This window comes from Euprymna scolopes, chromosome 22, assembly GCF_053919585.1.
Source record: "Euprymna scolopes isolate OS-2025 chromosome 22, ASM5391958v1, whole genome shotgun sequence".
In the NCBI taxonomy this organism is placed as follows: Eukaryota; Metazoa; Mollusca; class Cephalopoda; order Sepiida; family Sepiolidae; genus Euprymna; species Euprymna scolopes.
Genome location: NC_136503.1, coordinates 20,934,488 through 20,954,791, shown reverse-complemented (window position 1 = coordinate 20,954,791; position 20,304 = coordinate 20,934,488).

The window sequence follows — 20,304 nt, the reverse complement described above, 5'->3', positions numbered from 1 at the left end:
ATACTGTGACATGAATCAAACTCTGTGACTGATCAAGTTGCACCGAAAAGATCGTAAAACAAAGCAATCAAATTAAACAGTATAAATAAATATTTGAAGATACAAAGAACTTAAAACACAAACCAATAAAATTATCGCGTTCGGCATTAAACAACCCGAAAAGAGGTTGATATGCCGTAAAACAAAACAATCTACCCAAAATCAAAGCTTAAATTTTGTTGTTGTTTTTTATTCTATTTAAATCGCTTGGAAACGATTATCATCAGTTATTCATTATTTATTTTTTAATTACGATCATGCCCTTTTGCGAACGTAGTTGTAAACAGTGGTTTTAAGTGCGTCCCATTTCCCCTTTTCCAGTGAGTGTTGCCTTGGTATACATGAAAGAACAAAATAAAAAAACAAGAAAAAAGTGAAGCATGGCGAGTAGAGAAAGAAAATCACTGGCTGAACATGTTTGTAATATACCGTACTCTCGGGCTCGATACTTGTATTTTTAGATCTTTATTTCGAATTAATAAGAATCTCGCAGTATAATGTTCATGATAAATTGTTTCCTCTCTCTTTTTCTTCCAAGAACTCTTGAAATTACTGAATAAATAGTTCAATTTATTTAGAAAAACAACCCCACGTTTTCAATGTGCTTTTATACAAACGACGGCGACCAGACTATTTTCCATTTCCAGACGACCATTAATTATCAGAACTTCACTAAAAATATAACTTTTTTTATGGAGTATCATAGCGTCTGTGGAGATTAAGGTAAAAACTGAAACCATCATCATCCAATAGAGAGTATGAGGTTTTTTTTTGTTTTTTTTTTTACATGGGTGTCACCACTTATCAAGGCCCAGAGGCCACTCAAGGATAAGGGTTAATAGGTATGCATTAGTCATTGTGATTTTAGCATAGTAAACAGTGGGAATTTTGTAACTTGGATTACTTAGGGGGACGATTCAATTAGAACTTGTTCACATTGGACTTTTTCTTTTTTTTTTCATAGGTATCAACACATTATCAAGGCCAAGAGGCCACTCAAGGATAAGGGTTAAAGAGTGTACAGTAGAAATTGGACAATATAATAATCATTAGTAATGAAAATTTGTTAAATTTGATAACTTATATGGAACGGCTCATCAAGAACTTATTTACGTTAGACTTGAAGACAACCATATTGTAGTCAGCCGGAAAGCAGGAAAACGGAAGACAATTCCACAGGCGTGCAGTTCTAATAAAAAAGCTTTGTTCATGGAATCTACGTTTAGGTTTAGGCACAGATAAAGAGTGGGGGGAATTATTGATAGTGTTTACAGCTAGACGAGTGTTTCTTGTGAAAGTTTGGCGAGGGGGGACCATAGATTGAAGCTCAGTCGAACACTTTCCATGAAAATAACGATACATCAGAGACAAACTCGCAACATCTCTTCTGTGAGATAGAGGTTGCAAGGAAGAGAAAAGGACATCTCCTACGAGGCTTCGAAGTCTATTTTGAACTCTATCAAGGCAGGACAAGTCCTTTCTAGCAGCTCTTGCCCAGATGTGGCAACAGTATTCCATCCTTGGACGTACCTGGCTCTTATATAAATAGAGAATTGCATCAGCAGTGAGATATCTACTGGATCGATAGAAAGATCCCACCATTTTTCCAGCGGCCTTGGCAACAGATTTGATGTACATGTTCCATTTAAGATCAGGAGTAATGGTCAAGCCCAGAAGCTTGTCAAAACTTGAGGCCTCCTGAAGACGAGAGCCATTCATTTCAATTGATGCCAGATGGGGATCAGAATGTTGATGATGTAAAGAGAGAAGCTTGGTTTTAGATGCATTAAAAGTAACCAGCCACTCCTTTCCCCATTGTACTACATGCTCAAGATCAGAGGAGAGAGAATTGGAGAGAACTTGGTCGTTTACTGTCTTAGATGTGCTACCATAAATGGTAGTGTCGTCAGCATAAATGTCTACAAATGATGTAAGGATGTGATTTGGAAGATCATTAATGTAGATCAGGAAAAGAGTTGGGCCCAGGATGGACCCCTGAGGGACACCGGCATTAATACTGTGGGCTTCTGATTTTTGCCCCTCAACTACTACTCTTATGAACCTATCAGAAAGAAATGATTTAATAATTGAGAGGACATTTCCAGCTATACCATAGCTAGAGATCTTATGAAGTAAACCTTTATGCCATACCCTATCAAAGGCCTTAGATATGTCAAGAGCAATTGCCCTAGAAAGGTTGCCTCCGTCGAGAGATTTGCTAATCCTATGAGATATAACTGTAAGCACATCTGCTGTAGATCTAGCAGAACGGAAACCATATTGAGTGTCACTAAGAAGGTTATTTTTGTTGAGATGGTTGATTACTTCTGTATTTAACACAAATTCCAGCAACTTACTCATGACGCACAGGAGACTTATTGGCCTGTACTGAGAGGGGGATGAGCGATCACCTGAATTCTTAAATACAGGGCATACTGATGAAATTTTCCAGGGAGATGGGAAACTATTCTCCTTAAGACAACGTTTAAATAGTTTTGTAAGTATGGGCGCTAGTTCAGGTTGAAGTTTTTTGAGTACTATAATTGGAATACCGTCCGGGCCAGTTGCTTTACTGGAATCAAGGTTTTTGATTAGCTTGGCAACATCACGTACAGATATACGTATATCACATAGTGTGTTTTCAGATACAGGAGGAAATATAGGGGGTTGACGGCCTTGATCGCAAAAGGTAGAATTAGCTGCAAAGTTCTTGACAAAGAGTTTGGCTTTGTCTGATGCTGACGAGATTACCTCAGGTCCATTGATGATAGTTGGGATGGAGCACACGCTTCTGTTCAGAATTCTGTTTGCTATTTGCCAAAACTGGTGGGAACCAAGCCGCTGCTCAGCTACTTTGGACTTAACAGATTGAGCATACAACCATCTTGCGCTCTTTATTACTTTCTTACAATGGTTGCTGGCAGTCCTGAAAGCGGCTTTAGTTTCCATACATCTATTACGTTGGAAACAGTGGAAAAAGTGATTTCTGTGCGCAATGGCAGCAGCACATTCTGGAGAGAACCATGGCTGGCTGTTAGGTATTTGCTGAAACTTTTTCGAGGGTATGAAACGATCAATACCTACAATTAACCATTCCGTCAGGTCTAATACTATAGAGGACACATCCTTTTTAATATGGAATGCAGAGGTAGATCAGTTATAAATGTACGGAAGCTATACCAGTCAGCCTTAGTGTATCGATATACTGTACGATGGAGAGGTACGTCTGGGGACTTATTACATTTCATTTTTATCTTAATTGATACAACAGAGTGGTCGGAAGATCCAAGAGGCGACAGAACAGAAACTGAACATAGTTCAGGGCAAGTTGTGAGAAAAAGGTCTAGTAGGCTCGCATACTGGCCGTCATTGTCGGGCACACGGGTGGGTTCCTGGACAATCTGAGTGAGGTCATAGGCAATGGAGAAATCATGACAGAACCTCCCCTCATCATCGGTCTTGTTTGAGTGGGTCAACCATTCGACGTTGTGAACATTGAAGTCTCCACATACGTGAATGTTAGCTGAAGGATAAGCAGATAGGACTTGGTCAATTTTCTCAGATATGCTTTTAAAGATAGTAACTCCGCTGTTGTGGGGGCGATAGAGAGTAAATAAAAATGCCGTAGTGTGAGCTAAAGCAACCCGGAAGCACATATAGGGTAAGTTAGGATCTTCCCTGGAGATGTCCCTTCCACATGGAAAGCTATCTTTACAGTTGATGTCAGTGACCACAACGACCGAACGAGTTAATCGTTATCAAGCATCACCAAGGCAAAACACACAGTTGTCAGTGACTATGATTGGCCCAGGGGAAAACAACGCTAAAGAATCATCCAGGGGCGCACAAAACCTCAAGAAAGAAAGAATACACATTAAAAAAGAGCGAATTACTGAAACCGTAAAGCAAATAAGAACCACGAGCTTTGATCAATTCACCATCGCTTTTTAATATATATGATCTCAAAATGCGCAAGAACAGAAGACATAAGATAATACGACTATTCGAATTAAACACATATATAGAATATGTCGATATAAGGAACTAGCAAGGAGACCCGACGTTGTCCGAGATTGGATGATGTTCAACGAATGTTTCAGGCTCCTATTTTATTGTCATCGAAATCGGTGAGATCGGCCATTTTTCACTCAAATCGATCGATTTCCTATTCTCGTTAGGGATCTATCGCGGTGTACCGGGAAGAAGCTATACATGCCTCTTTGCACTGACTATACATTGTAGTCTACATTGCACTGTAGAGAACCTACTCTTAATTTTTATTTAAAAAAATATATATAATTGTCCACAATACATTGTAGTCTACGTTACACTGTAGAGAACCTACTGTTGATTTTATAAAAAAAATTATATATAATAGCTTGAATTAAAGTTTAAAAATGCTTCAATTATGCTCTAAACTGAAATATTTATTTCGAATGCGCACCTGTCATATCAAAAAACCTACTGCTGATTTTATATGCTTGACTTTTCTGCTCGTGCAGTAATAATGGCTTGAATTTAAGTTTAAAATGGAAAAATCAAGTAACATGGTTCAATTGTGCGTTAAACAGAAACGTGCATTTCGAACGCGCCCCTATCATATCAAAGAACTTACTGTTGATTTTATATGATGGCCTTTTTTCTTGTGTGGTAATAAACTTCTCAAATGCACTTGTGATGGTACGTGCTCACTTTAGTCAAAATTCACTTTTTTCCTTTTTTTTTCATCTGATTTTTTCAGTTATCGATTATAAATACTTATTTAATACATTCCGATGCAATACTTTTCTAAGAACACTGCACGATACATAAAGTAAATGTGCGTTAAATTTGATAAAAATCGGTCTAGCCGTTTTGGAGTCGATTGGGAACAAAATCGCACACAGACAAAATTTATTTGATATAATAGTGGAGTAGCGTAGTGTAGATAGATAGATAGATAGATAGATAGACAGATAGATAGATAGATAGATAGATAGATAGATAGATAGATAGATGGATTAACCAAAACTCTTGTGAATGTCATAATAAACCCTTACTAATACTTTATACAAATTTCCATCCCAAGGTTTCTTTCGTGACTCTTTCTTAGCTTTGACCTACAATCAATATCTTACATCGTGCTAAACTGACTACTTTTATGTTCGAATCTCAAATGGCAAGCAACCCTGACTATTGACACGTGCGACTGCGACACTCGGTCCTTATAAGCATAGCCTGGGAAAAACTAGGACTGCTACTTTAGGTTGCTATGTTTATGTTTATTAGGATCGAGTTTCGCACGTGTTGTCAATAGGGGGCTGTTTTTCAATGGCTGCCTCGGTTTCAATCACACGATGACACTGATAGTAGGTTGAAGCTTTGATAAAAGCGGACAAAAAAGTCAATTTTTTTTTTAATTTAGCGTTTATATAGTGACGACCTTTTGTGACTTCCACACAAATCTATCTAATTTGTACCTCCTTATTGATTAATTCTACGTGTAACTGTTTAATTCCATTACTTGTAGTTGTGTTTAACTTGATTTCTGGAAGGCGATAGTTTGACACTATAGCCTACCTCTCCCCGGAAAGTGAGAGAGAAAACAAAAATAAAAGGATAGGTGACAAAAGAAATACAAGAAAAACAAAAGAAATGCGATATATAATATATCAGTAGAGAATAGACAGTAAGATAGATTAAAGAAACTTGATATGGGATTCTTGACTAGGGTGTGGCAAATGACAAAAGGGGTGACCAAACAATGCACCTGTAAATAGTTTTATTACGCTAACGAATGGTCATGAGTTGCGGCAGCCAATGAGTGTTTTAAAGGACAATTAAGTTATATTTTTACGACATTATATTTAACGACAATCCTGTTGACGACGATCCAGTTTACCAAAGTAAGAGTTGGACGTGTATGGCTGTTCAGGTTTGGAGATAGTTGGAGACATCTCGTGGCTTTAGTCACATCGGAAAAACGTGGAAGATCGAGATAAACTGACGGCAACTGATTGATACAGCCTCGACAGAACGTCCATGACACACATACACCAATAGTCCAAGCGCAAGTGTAAAGCATCGGAGTCTGCGTTTTCCTTTTGTTCCTGGATTTTGTTTTATTTTATTTATATTTGTATTTATATACGTGTTGACCCGTGCGCCCCCATTGACGGTTGCAAGTGTGAAAAAGACGATGAGGACATGGCCAAAAATAGAACGATGAAAGATGGAAAGCAACACCACGGCCACAACGTTGAAGCGGCAAGCTGTTTGTGGGGTTTCGTGGTGGCATTTGGTGTGTGTCAATAGAATGGCAACTTGGGTGCGTCAACTTTGAATTTAGTTCGTTCCCCAGAAACTATTTTAACTTTTTCGCTTAGGATGTTGGCAACGTTCACATGGCTCCCCTTATATATTAAAGCAGACATTAAAAATGCTCAATAAATTGTATCGAGTGATGGAAGAATACTCGATAAATTTATTGCGTATTTTACTTTTCACTTTTCTACTTCCCATTTTCGCTCCTATTCATTTTCATCTCAACACCTGAAGATGATTTGCAGTCGAATCGAAAGCGTTCATGATAACTATAATACTTTCATCAATATTTTCGATTTTGATATAAAAAAGATTCTACGGAAAATAAAAAAAATTAAAAAATAATATACCAAATTATATTCGTTGTATTTAATAACGTCCGCTTGAATGAAAAATTCTGCCTAAATATACCAATATGTGTGTGTGTGTGTGTGTGTGTGTGTGTGTGTGTGTGTGTGTGTGTGTGTGTGTGTGTGTGTGTGTGTGTGCCTCTGTGTGTGTGCCTCTGTGTGTGCGTGCCTCTGTGTGTTTTGTTAGTGGAAAAACCCCAACAGATTGTTCCATTAAAAACAAAATTAAAAAATAAAGCGTAATATTTATTCACATATGTGTTACAACATCGGTAACATGAAAGAAGAACAAGAAAACTCCTGGAAACGAAATTATATTGCAAAAACCTAATAAAAGGTATAAATACATGGGCAGTATCACTAGTAAGATAGTCTGGATCGTTTGTGGGGTTGACTCAAGAAGAACTCAGACATCTCGATCAGAAGACCAGAAAATTCATGACCATGACAATGCACTACACCCAAAAGGATGATATTGACAAACTCTACGTGAAAAGGAAAGACGGCAGGAGAGGACTGGTTTGTATAGAAGATTGTTTGAATAACACACAAAAAAAGAACTAAAAAATACATAATGCAGAACACTGAAAGGATAATCATGGCAGCGAGAGACACTGAAAAAATCAACAAAACAGAAAAGTGGGAAGATAAAAAACTACACGAAAGATTCATAAGAATGGCAAAAGATCAGAAGAACGAAAACACTTGAGCATGGATACGAAAAAGACATGCTATAGAGAAACTGGATCCCTAATAACTGCAGCACTAGATAAATCGATAAGAACCAACCACATCAAAGCAAAGATCAACAAAACACAAGGAAACGGGCAATGCAGGCTCTGTGGACTAAGAGACGAAACGATAAACCATATAGTAAATGAATGCAGAAAACTGGCCCAAAAGGAATCCAAGAACAGACACGACAAAGAGAAGAGGGCAGTACACTGGGAATTATGCAAACAACTGCATCTCGAACGCACAGACAAAAGGTACAATCATAAGCCGGAAAAAGTACTTGAAAAGGACAATCACAAAATCCTATGGGACATGGACATGAAAACAAAATAAACCCATACAAGCAAGAAGACCAGATGTCGTAATAAATAACAAAGCAGAAAATTTATTTTATTTTTGTTCATAGGAACAAAAATTACAATTTTTTTTTTATTCATGAAGGGTTTCTCAGAGTGCCCCTTTTTGCGGGACCTGGATTTTTCCCCACATTAAAAAAAACTGACCTTGTGTCTAATTCTGTCCTTGTGGGGAAGCAGGTAAATAATAATAATAATAATAATAATAATAATAATAATAATAATAATAATAATACCATCAGCATCATCATTTATATATATATATATATATATATATATATATATATATATATATATATATATATACTTATCCGTTCGTTAGTTTGTTCACGAATCTCCTGTTACGGTTTTTGAGATGAACTTATTATAACCGTATATATTTTGAAATTCATTACCCAAAATACTTTTTTTACGAGGAAGTCACCACATTATCAAGGCCCAAAAGCGACTCAGGGATAAAGGTTAAGGAATATACGGTGGTCGTTAGTGGTGGAGGTTGGGTAGTATTTTATTCCAACTCATTAAGTAATTGTTTATATTGGATTTCAAAACGACCATGTGGTAGTCTGGGCGTACAGTTCTAGGAAAGAAACTTTATTCATGGAATTTGCGTTTAAATTGTGGATAAGGAGTGGGGGGGAAGTGGTTATAGCTAGATGTATTTGGCAGGGGGACATTGTGGGTCTATGTTTCCGCCGCACATTTTAGAGACTAAAATATTTTATAAGATAAGAACTGAAATTATAATAAAATTTCTACAATTTTAATAGAGGTATAAAATGATCCTCAGTAATTCTCTTGAAAACACTGGGTGTGCCCCGAGGGTAATGAAGACTTTAAATCATCTAGAATGTTTAAGCAGATGCAAGTTTACTCTTTTTCATCCAACCAACGCTGAGATAATTCTTCTGCCCCACCAAAACAATAAATATAATAAAATAAAAATAACAATAATAATAATAAAGAGTCATTTAGCGATATGGTCTGAGGGGAGGTTTCTGATTCAGTTGCAGTAAATGTCGGGTATCATACAACTATATAAGTGAAATTGATTGATTATTTTGTTTGGCGGCATATCAATCCTTTTCAGATTATTTAATGACGACTCCAGTCATTTTCGAAAAAAAACATTTTTCGGCTTGAAGTTCTTTATGTCATCAAATATTTCTTCATGATGCTTAATTTGGTTGTTTTGTAGACAAAAAAAAATTTGTTTTGTTTTCTTTTGCAGAACATGATTGAGTTTTGCAAAGAGAAAGGAAATAACATTAATATTTGGTGCATTTTAGGTCAGGAAGCCAGTATCTACAGCCAGCTTGCTTTAGTAGCACAAGGTAAAGAAAGATTGAAGATTCATAGATATTTACGTATCTATATAAGCAAGAAAACGCCTCAGACTATTCTACATTCAATCCCGGGCACCACCGGGTGTTCATGCCTGTTTTATTTATTTATTTATTTTTACCAATTTCCTCATATCTTTTGTCTTTTGGTTTTGTGGAGTGGGTTGATTAAGGCCTGTGTCTTGGTAGGTGTCAAGTTTCAAATGCTCGCTCGTCGTTTTCTACGGAAGATTACACTAAACAACAAACGGTCTGGAATGCTGCTATTCCACAGTTGGCATGAAATGACAAAGTCATTAGCTTTAAAACAAGAATCTATACTATTTATGAAAAGATGTTTGTCTTTTTGGCGTTCTATCTGTTTACGTATCCCTCTACCAACCCTTTGACTATTACACTAATAAACATGGCGTGTTGGGTTTAAGGCAGATTTTTAAACATAAACCTATTGAATTATTTTGATGATAGGGTAATTCGTGAAACAAATTACCGGATCAGAGTAAATACAAAGTTAGCAGAGAATATTTTAAGATGGAATTCAATGAAGACAGAAATTATTGTAATGCGGCATTTGTTGGTAGATAGCAGAAGAAATATTTAACAGAATTTGATTTGTACATGGATATTGTGTTAATAGTATGAATATTGTGTGCAATTATTTGTACGGCTCAATTGAGAATATGGTTAAAAAGGGAGATATTCAGAGACATAATAAACATGCAAATAATAATAATAATAATAATAATAATATTAACAACAGCAACAACGACAACAACAATAATAATAATAATAATAATAATAATAATAATAATAATAATAATAATAATAACAAAAATAGCAATACCCCACAACAAAAATAATGATAACAAAATAACAATATCAACACTACCAACAACAACAGCCATAATAACAATAATAACAAAAATAGCAATAAATAAAGCAATAATAATAATAATAATAATAATAATAATAATAATAATAATAATAATAATAATAAAGCAAAATATCTCATAACTTGCTTTCCTAAAAATAAAAAACAAGTAAACAAACAATATTGTAGTACTAACCTCGACTGATACCACACACAATAGTCGTGAAGAGTCGAGGAGGATTGAAAGATCGATGAAGGGAGAGCATTAACCATACCTCTATTGGAAAGGTCTACTGAGCACTGGTACTTTCTGGGCGATTATTGCAACCTAAATCCCCAAAAAACCAACGATCGTCACTAGAGAATAATCAATTGTTGTGATAATGCAAACTCATTTGCAATGGTGAGTGAATGGGTTGGGAAATATTAGAAATCCGAAGAGGCTTATAGTGACTCAACCTTCAGGGAATGTCACTAATTATTGTCAATTAACATTCAATAATGTTGACTTGTCTGAGAACTTCTCATGAGTTTATAATAATAATAATAATAATAATAATAATAATAATAATAATAATAATAATCCGGCAATAGTAGTTGAAAGCGAGAATCACAAAATCCTATAGGACAAGGGCAAACAAACTGATAAACCTATCCAAACAAGAAGACCAGATGTCGTAATAATTAACAAGAAAGAAAAATCCTATCAAATCGTAGACTTTGCTGTTCCAGCTGACCACAGGGTGAATATCAAAAAAAGGGGGGACGGAGCAAATACACAGAACTAGCCAGAAAGTTGAAAGGGATATAGAAGATGAAGAAAATCAAAGTGAACCTATAATAGTAGGAGCACTAGGAACAATTCTGAAAAACTTTGAAAAAAGAATGGGAGAAATTGGAATCAGAGGAATGACTAGAAAAGAACAATAATGAAAAAAGCTGAAATATTAAGGAAAATTCTTGAATGTGGAGTTTAACACACATAAACCAAAAGCGTAGGCATGCAAACTGCTACAGAGACAAAACATGAAGCGCTGCAAGAACATTGAAGCTGCATACCTATAAGTTCTCTAACTCCAATCCCATCCTACCACTACCACATAACTGCCACCCAATAAAAGAGTGAAACCAAATAGTCAAGTAGTTAAGAAGGAAGGAAAGACCGAAGAGTGAGCACAGACCAGACCTCCACTGTATAAGTGCGAAGAGAACTAGGACCTTGGGAAGGCTTATTGCCACTCAAATTCCAGTAAAGACCAATGGCTGTTGCCAACGATAAATCAATGGCAAGCAATTGTTGCGATAATGCAAATTTATTTGCAAATTGTATCGAAAGAGGTGGAGAATACTGGGAAATCTGGGGAGACTTGTTATCACTCAGCTTTCAGGGAACACCACAGGCTGTATTCAATGAGATCTTTGATAACCTGTGCCAATAATAATAATAATAATAATAATAATAATAATAATAATAATGATAATAATAATAATCTATATATTAATACGATAACGTGTGTGTTCTTTTGTGTGTCACGCTTACATAGGGGTCGTTCAATTGTTATGCTCTATTTCTTGTCATGAATAATTTTACCAATAATTTTCATAAGTTTCGGTTTCAGTTTCGATTATAACTGATGGCTCTTCATCTATTTTTTTTTATATACATAATTTTATCAAGAATTCTTCATAAATTTTTGTTTCGGTTTCGATTCTGGCTGAAGAGACTCAAGTTATATATATATATATATATATATATATATATATATATATATATATATATATATATACACACACACACACACACACATATATATGTTGCTCATAAGTTTTTATTTCGGTTTCGATTCAAGCAAATGCACCCAAGTCATATGGATATATTTTTTTTTATTTTTTAAATTGCAACTTTATAACATACGAAATCTGCAAGAATTAAAATATCATATTTAAGCTTACTTTACGACCGGGCTTTACCAGGTGTTCGTGCTAGCTTAGATAAATACTTGTGCAGTTTTAACAAAAAAGCTACACTAATATCAGAGCGTCTCCATTTACACTGAACATCTACAGAATGCCAACATCAATATATTAAATATGAATGAGTCCCCTGTGGAATTTCCACAGGTCCCGCTAATAATAATAACAATAATAATAATAATAATAATAATAATAATAATAATAATAATAATAATAATAGAAATACCTAAGAAGAACAAGAATACTCCTCAAAACGAAACTAAATATTAGAATCCTAATTAAAGATACAAACCCATGAGCATTGTCACTAGTAAGATACTCTAGACTATCTATAGGATGAGAAATCGACCAAAAGGCCAAATAACTCATGACAGTTAACAATGCACTACATCCAACGGACGATACTGACCGACTTTACATGAAAAGAAAAAAGTGGAAGAGGGCTGATTTGTATTGAAGACTGCGTAAATGACAGAAGAAAATGATAAGAAAAATATATAATGCAGAACACTGCAAGAATAATCACTGCAGCAAAAGATACTGAAAAGAAAACAAATAAAACAGCAACGGAAAAAAAGATAAGACGAGGAAAAAATGGGAAGAGAAACAACTACATAAGACTATTCATAAGAATGACAAAAGATAAGACTAACGAAAACACTGGGACATGACTACAAAAAGAAACATTAACAGAGAAACTGAATCCCTAATAACAGCCGCAAAAGATAACGCGATTAGAACCAACCACATAAAAGCAAGGATCCACAAGACACAAGAAAACAGCAAATGCAGACTCTGCGGACAAGGAGAGGAAACATTAAACCACACAATTAGCGAATGCAGCAAACTAGCACAAAAAGAATATAAGAATAGACAGGATCAAGCGGGGAAGTCAGTACACTGGCAATTATGCGGACAACTGAATCCTGGAACATCCAGACAAATGGTACAAGCACAAACCGACAGAAGTTCTCGAAAATGAAAATCACAAAATCCTATGGGGCATGGACATACAAACGGATAAACTCATCCCAGCAAGAAGACCAGATATCATACTATTTAATAAGAAGTAAAAATTAGATTGTGCCGTTCTAGCAGATAATAGAGTGAAGATCAAGTTTTTAGTCAAGAAAAGTCCTGGGAACAGCAACCAAATTGTAATACTATGAGTCGGTCACTTGAGTGGCCGACCCATATAACGCTATGTATATAGAAACTTGGAAGTCTTTTTAAGGAGTGAATGCATATCTGAAATTGGGTGTGGCTATTTGCCAGGCGGTTCTCCATTTCTCGCAGATGAGTTCTTTCTGTTGGATTCTGGCTAGGAATGTGGTAGACCTCGTCTTGATGTTGAAGCAGATCAAACCACACGTAACACAGATTGTAATATATATATATATATATATATATATATATATATATATATATATATATATATATATATATATATATATATATATATAAGAGAAACTTAACTACTTTATTTGACAAAAATATTACAATGTATGACAAAAAATCATAACAATTAAACTTTTAAAGAGTTTAACTAACCTTAAATAATTGCATTGAGGAAGAGCGGAGTTCCCTTCCTCCCTTTTTGAAGAGACAAAATTGTGCCTCCTTACTCCATGCTGGTCGCTGAAAAAAAGTGAGCGAATAAATGGCGAATTGCATTGTTGTCCTTTCTACGTATCCCTCCGCGAGTGACCAGATCACCTCCCATCAGCTTTTCCTCTCGCTTCCTCTCTTTTTTATCCCTTTTTAACTTTATATATCGTCTCGCTGTGATTTCTCCTTCTATCTCTATCTTCTTTCTTCTATATAAATAAAACAGATGTATAGGTATGTAAATATTTAACAGGTCAACTCTTAAACTACTGGCCACATAGCACTAAAATTAACAGTAAGTATACATCAAGGATGGTTTATAACGAGTAAAATCTTTGATTGGGTTGATGAATAACGCATGCAGACATATATCGGCAAGTTGAAATGCGCAATGTTCATTTCAACTGGCCGACATGTTGTTACTTCTTTCTGCGCATGCTCACATAAAATTCGTTTCTGCAAGTTGTTTAATATACTGAGCGTTTAATTGTCTCTCTGTAGATAGAGAACGCGGTTGGAACGCTAGATACTTTGGTTTCGATTCTGCCCGATGTCTCTAATCATTTAACTTTTGCCGTCATATCTTTGTATTAATAAATACGAATATCTGCATGATTTAAAGTATATTTAGACGTATGTTACGGCAAGCGGAATCAAAATATTTATTTACAAGCTTGGAAAATAAAACCTTTCATTTTTATTTCTTGCAGTATTTTAAGACGATAAATATTTTTTGACAATTATTTTTTTATTTTTTTTATTTTTTTTTTTTTTTGCCGGGCCGGAAATCCCTCACAAATGAAGGCAAAATTCAATGAAAAAATTCATGCTTCACTTAAGTAAATCGTCCACGACAGGGACAAATTCTAAGTACAATTTTAATAGAAAATCTTACTTGGGCTAAGGTTAGACATTTTTTTTCTTCTTTTGTTTCCAAGTAATACGTAAATATTGTTCGAGATTCTGAAATTGGAAATATTTATAGTCTGGCCAAACTTTAATAATGTTATTATTCTTTATGCGCTGCTTGAAACAGAATTTGTATTATTTTATGAAAAGAATAGATTACTAATGTCATGTTTATATACATTTTACATTAAATAGTCAAAAGAAAATGAGGATTTAACATTTTTCAGATATGCATTATGATATAAAATAATAATTGCAATTCTTACATCATATTTTGAAAGAAGAATGACCAAAAGATAAAAGACTAAATTAGAAAAGGAGGATTACAGCTACTTACTGCTTCTACCTCATGAGGAATGTGGAAAAAAAAGCCATTATGAATTAATCTTTTGTTTAAATCAAATATTGCATGAGGACGGAATGTTCAAATATATCAAATTCAACCTGGAAGAATTATTCTTAATAAGTGCGTGCTTGTAATATCTATCTATCTATATTCCTATAAATTCGTTGTTCTGTTGTGTGTATTGATATTCATATTAAACCCCCTCTTTTCTATTTATTTAAAAAGGAAATACAATTTTCTTATATATGGTTTGTGAAATTGCATTCATCTGCAAAAGATCTAGCTAGTTTGCATATTCTTTTAAACATTCATTTTAATTAATTCCCTATTAGTTGTTTCGGTTTTCCAATGGGATAATCATCTTAAGTTAACTATTACGTGCAGATATTCTACATGATTCATCCTTGCATAATATTTGCGTAAAATGTTTACAGGAAACACAAAATTGTTTTCATATATATTTATGTATACGCATATATTTTTTTTTTTAATCTATAAAAGTGAACGTGTCTGTGTGTGTACATTTTCCTACGAAATAACTCTGTCAATTTTCAGTTTACAGGCTCGAAATTTGATATACATTGTACTGAGATTTGGGAAATTTGGCCAGGAATTTAGTTGTTAAGGCTATACATACACCTCCAAACACCCGGGCAAGGCCGGGCTGAAATGCTAGTATATCTATAAAAGTGAAAGCATCTGTCTGTCTGTCTGTCTGTCTGTGTATCTGTGTATCTGTGTCTATACATTTCCCTACGCAATAACTGTCAATTTTAAGCTTACAGACTCGAAATTTAATATACAGGGTACTGATATTTGGGAAAATCTTTGTGATCGGTTTTCGGCCAGAAATTTGGCGATTAAGGGGTCAAAGTTCAATTTGACCTTTGAGAACTCTACCAAACTCATCCGACAATTATGGGTCTAAACACTTGAAATTTTAGATATAGGTTCATTGGACATGGATCTAACTTAATAACTTAATTTGAACCCAAAACAATCATTTTTAAGGGGTCATAATAGGGGTCAAAGTTTTAAAAAATTGACCACTTTTTTTTTTTACTCAACATACATCACCAGATACCCGGGCAACGCCGGGCACCCATGCTAGTATTATATATAAATATACATATATATATATATATGCATAATTTGGACTCTTTCGTTGATTCCGACATATGAGGTTCCACCACACCAATTAAGTGACTCGGAAATCCACACAGATGATTTGTTTATAGTGGTGAAGGCTTTGTGTAGAACCATCCACTTTTTCGTATTACTGCTAATCTCCGTCGGTGCAGATGACTGCTACAGGACAAAGTATACAGTAGACCTCAGGTTTTTACATCAGAGTTTCTTTCTCCTAGATGCATGCCTTAAAGAAGTTTGGGGGTGTACGTCTTCCAGTGAATTAAAGTACGCATAGGTACCACATTACAAGAAACAGACACTGATACAGTGACTCATTTTCAAAATATTGGTATTTTATCAGTAACATCATAAAAGACCAATATTTGGAAAAGAGTAACTGTACCAGTATATGTTCCTTGTAACGTAGTACTTTAAGAAATATTTATAGCTCTAGTATTGTACTATTGAGCTATCTACATGTAAAATCTTGTGTTATTTATTTATGTGTTATTACTACTCTAAGTGGTGAAATAATGCATAGAAACACACACACACACATACATACATATATATATATATATATATATATATATATATATATATATATATATATATATATTAGTTGAACACCCGGCGTTGCCCGGTCATACAATACGCTTAAACAGGATATTTTAATTTACTCAGATTGCGTATGCATTATTATAGAACCAATCCTCTGTTGATTACTATATATTACGTGCAATAATTTGCCCAGTGGACTAATTCTCCAAAGAAATAAAGAAATAAAATAAAAAATAATGATAATTATAATAATAATTCCGTTTTTGTTTGTTTACAATATCACGTCAGCTGATATTTCGGCTTGACAAAAAGTCACTTCTAATTAATGTTTAGTTTCAAAATATTCAAACGAAGAAATGATTTACGGCGATTTTAAATAGTACCTCTTCTTTTATCATAAATTGAACTCATTAATAAGAAAAATATTAAAATAAAATAGTGAGGTACACCGGTCTTGAACAGGGGATCATTCGAACTGTAGTTCTCTTCTACAGAGTTATATCTCCAGACGTCAATAATTTTGTTTGTTTGTTTTTGTTTTTTATTTGTATTGTTTTTTTTTTTTGTTTTTGTTAAGAAGAAATAGCTGATATTTTATTATCTCCTTTGGCCGGTGTAACGTAAAATATTTCCCTGTAATTTTTCATCTATATATATAAAAGCGAAAATGTATGTATGTATGTATGTATGTATGTATGTTTGGATGTCTGCTAAAAACTTTCGACAGACGTGACGAAAATTCACAAACTCGGTATCACATCGAAGCTCTATCCTTTGCTCGAAAAATATCAAAAAATTGGCCAAAAACGTTAACTTTTTCACCCAGAAATCGACAATTTTCGACAACAAAAACGGTCCTCTCGTGACAATGACCGATTCTACGCATGCGTCAGATGACGTCGTGACCTGATTTACTTTAAATAGTTGAAAAACCGAACAAACTTCATGTACGTCGCGTTAGCTCAGTTGGTTAAGGCCTTAGTTCATTATCTAAACGTTTTGGGTTCGAATCGTAGTGTGAGATGTTTTGTTTGTTTGTTTGTTTTTTTTTCGATTTTTTAAATTTAAATATTGAACCAGTATTTCGTTTTTCTGCGTTTATTTATTTATTTTTTTTTTACTTTACTTATTATTAGCGACACCCAAAACACCCGGGTACCCACCGATTTTTTAAATTTTAATATCGAAACAGGCTTATTGAAGCCATTTTTCGCGTGTTCGTTTTCTGTTTTCATCGTTCGTATGCTTTACGTTAGTTTTTTTTTTGTTTTTCCCCGCTTAAGTGTTAACGTTGTTTTCTTTTTTTACTTCTCTTATAACAAACAAAGCTACGTCGTCGTCGTTGTCGTCGTCGTCGTCGTAACGCTCGACGACTTCCGGCCGTGCACCTGTCAATTTGATTCTTACTTAAATAAATTCAAACATCTTTCACTAACTCATTCTGGCTGGCCGATTTTATTTTCAAACTTCGCCTCAGGGCTTTGGGTTCGATCTTAGACCCCCGCTAGTCTATAAGAAAAGAAAGATTATTTTTAGGATCGGATTTTTTCGATTTTCGATACTTGATGAATTTCTGTAAATAGCATATCTAAGAACACTTCCAGACATATGAATTAACTTTGTGTGAAATTTGGAAAAGATAGGCTCAGCCGTTTCAGAACCTATAAGGAAGAACTTCACACACAGATACACATACAAAATGACTTTTATATAATAGTAAAGATCTGCATGCAATAAAATATTTTACTTACTTTGTGTTGTTATAAAAACTTCATACGTTGATGCACTTTGATGCAACCGCGTATATGAAACGGCCGGTAAGGAAAGTAGAAGATATAACGGAATTTTTTAATCCATACAATCTTGAATCTAGAAAAACATATGCGATAAGTTAGCAGAATATTTGCATGATCTGACCCAAGGGTCAGTTGTAATCTGAGAGAAGATAGCGGATTTATCGATTTAATCAAGTGACTAAATAGAGATATTATTATACGTTGCGATTTAGAACTTAGAGGGACGCGACATTCTTGCGCAAAAATAACATCTCAATTTTTTAATTCCATCCATCAATCCATCCATAGCCTTGACCACCACCCCTGGAGGGGCATAGGTCATCTACAACTTTGTAGATACTTTTGTAGCGAGGAGTTCTTTTTTCGGGATTATGGTGCTGGCCCCACGCCCAACCTTCCCAGAAGGTACATACAGCGCCTAGCTTTCCCAAATGGTCGCCCATCTGATACCGGCCATGCTCAATGTTCCTTAACTTTGGTGATCTGACGAGAACAGGTGTGTCAATGTGATCGTGCTATGATTCTTTAATTCCTTTAATAATATTTTTATCCGTTCTACTACTCTGTTTCAGCGTCTTTCTATTGATTATAAAGGACCTATTCCGGCATCTTTATTAGGTTACCGATAGATACTTACTGTCATCGACGAATACAGTCGATTTCCTTTAGTTTTCCCTTATCGTGATTGCTTCTCGCAAACTGCGATCCGGTGCTTGGTGACTATTTTTTTTCTATTTTCGGACTTCTTTCTTCTACCCCCCCCCGATTGAGGAATTTAGTTTATGTCGCAAGAATTCAAACAATTTCTGCTGCAGCTTAGAATTGGATCTAACAACTTTACTGCTGATAACCCCAGAGGTAAACACCAATGTGAACGCTATAACTGGATTATATGGAATTTGGAATCCCGACGGTTACCCATTAACGCTTTGCAGAACGTTCTTTACTGCAGCATATTCTAATCTTTTGATCAATTAATGTAAAAATTAAGTGATATGAACATAGAAACAATGAAATAAAAAACTTTTGTTATATATTTGTTATATATTTTGTTATATATTGTGTTATATACTTGTTATATATATTTTGTTATATATTTGTTATATATATTTGTTATATATATTTGTTATATATTTGTTATATATTTTGTTATATATTTGTTATATATGTTATATATTTTGTTATATATTTGTTATATATTTGTTATATATTTGTTATATGTTTTGTTATATATTTTGTTATATATTTGTTATATATTTGTTATATATATTTTGTTATATATTTGTTATATACATTTTTTATATATTTTTTATATATTTTATTATATATTTTGTTATATATTTTTTGTTATATATTTTGTTATATATTTTTTGTTATATATATTTGTTATATATTTTGTTATATAGTTTTTGTTATATATTTTGTGTATATATTTTGTTATATATTTTTGTTATATATATTTGTTTTTTCGTATGGTCTATGACTTTTTCTTTTCTTGCATTTTTACTTCAATATCCTGAAGATGTCCTCTGAAACAGGGACGAACCGTTGATTATTTTAATAATTTCATTCGGTTTTTCTATTTTTCTCAAAACACACACACACACACACACATATATATATATATATATATATATATATATATATATATATATATATATATATATACATTTTATATGAAAACTCAAATATTTTTTAACCAAAAGAAAACGAATTGGCTCTTATTGTTTAGGTTATTCAGACTATAGTTCTGATCTTGACTGTTATTTTCTCAACGTTTCGGCTAAGGTAACCTTTAACCTTCTTCAGAACCTTTCTCTCGAACTCTAGAATTTGCACGGGATTTCGAACTGGACCCTATACTTATCCACAAGAGGCGCATGCTTTCGTTCCTTCAGACATGGCCAAGTAGAAGTCCTAAATAATTTGCGATTGGATTCTAAGTATGCAATGGGTACGCACTGAGGATTGAATTTTCAACC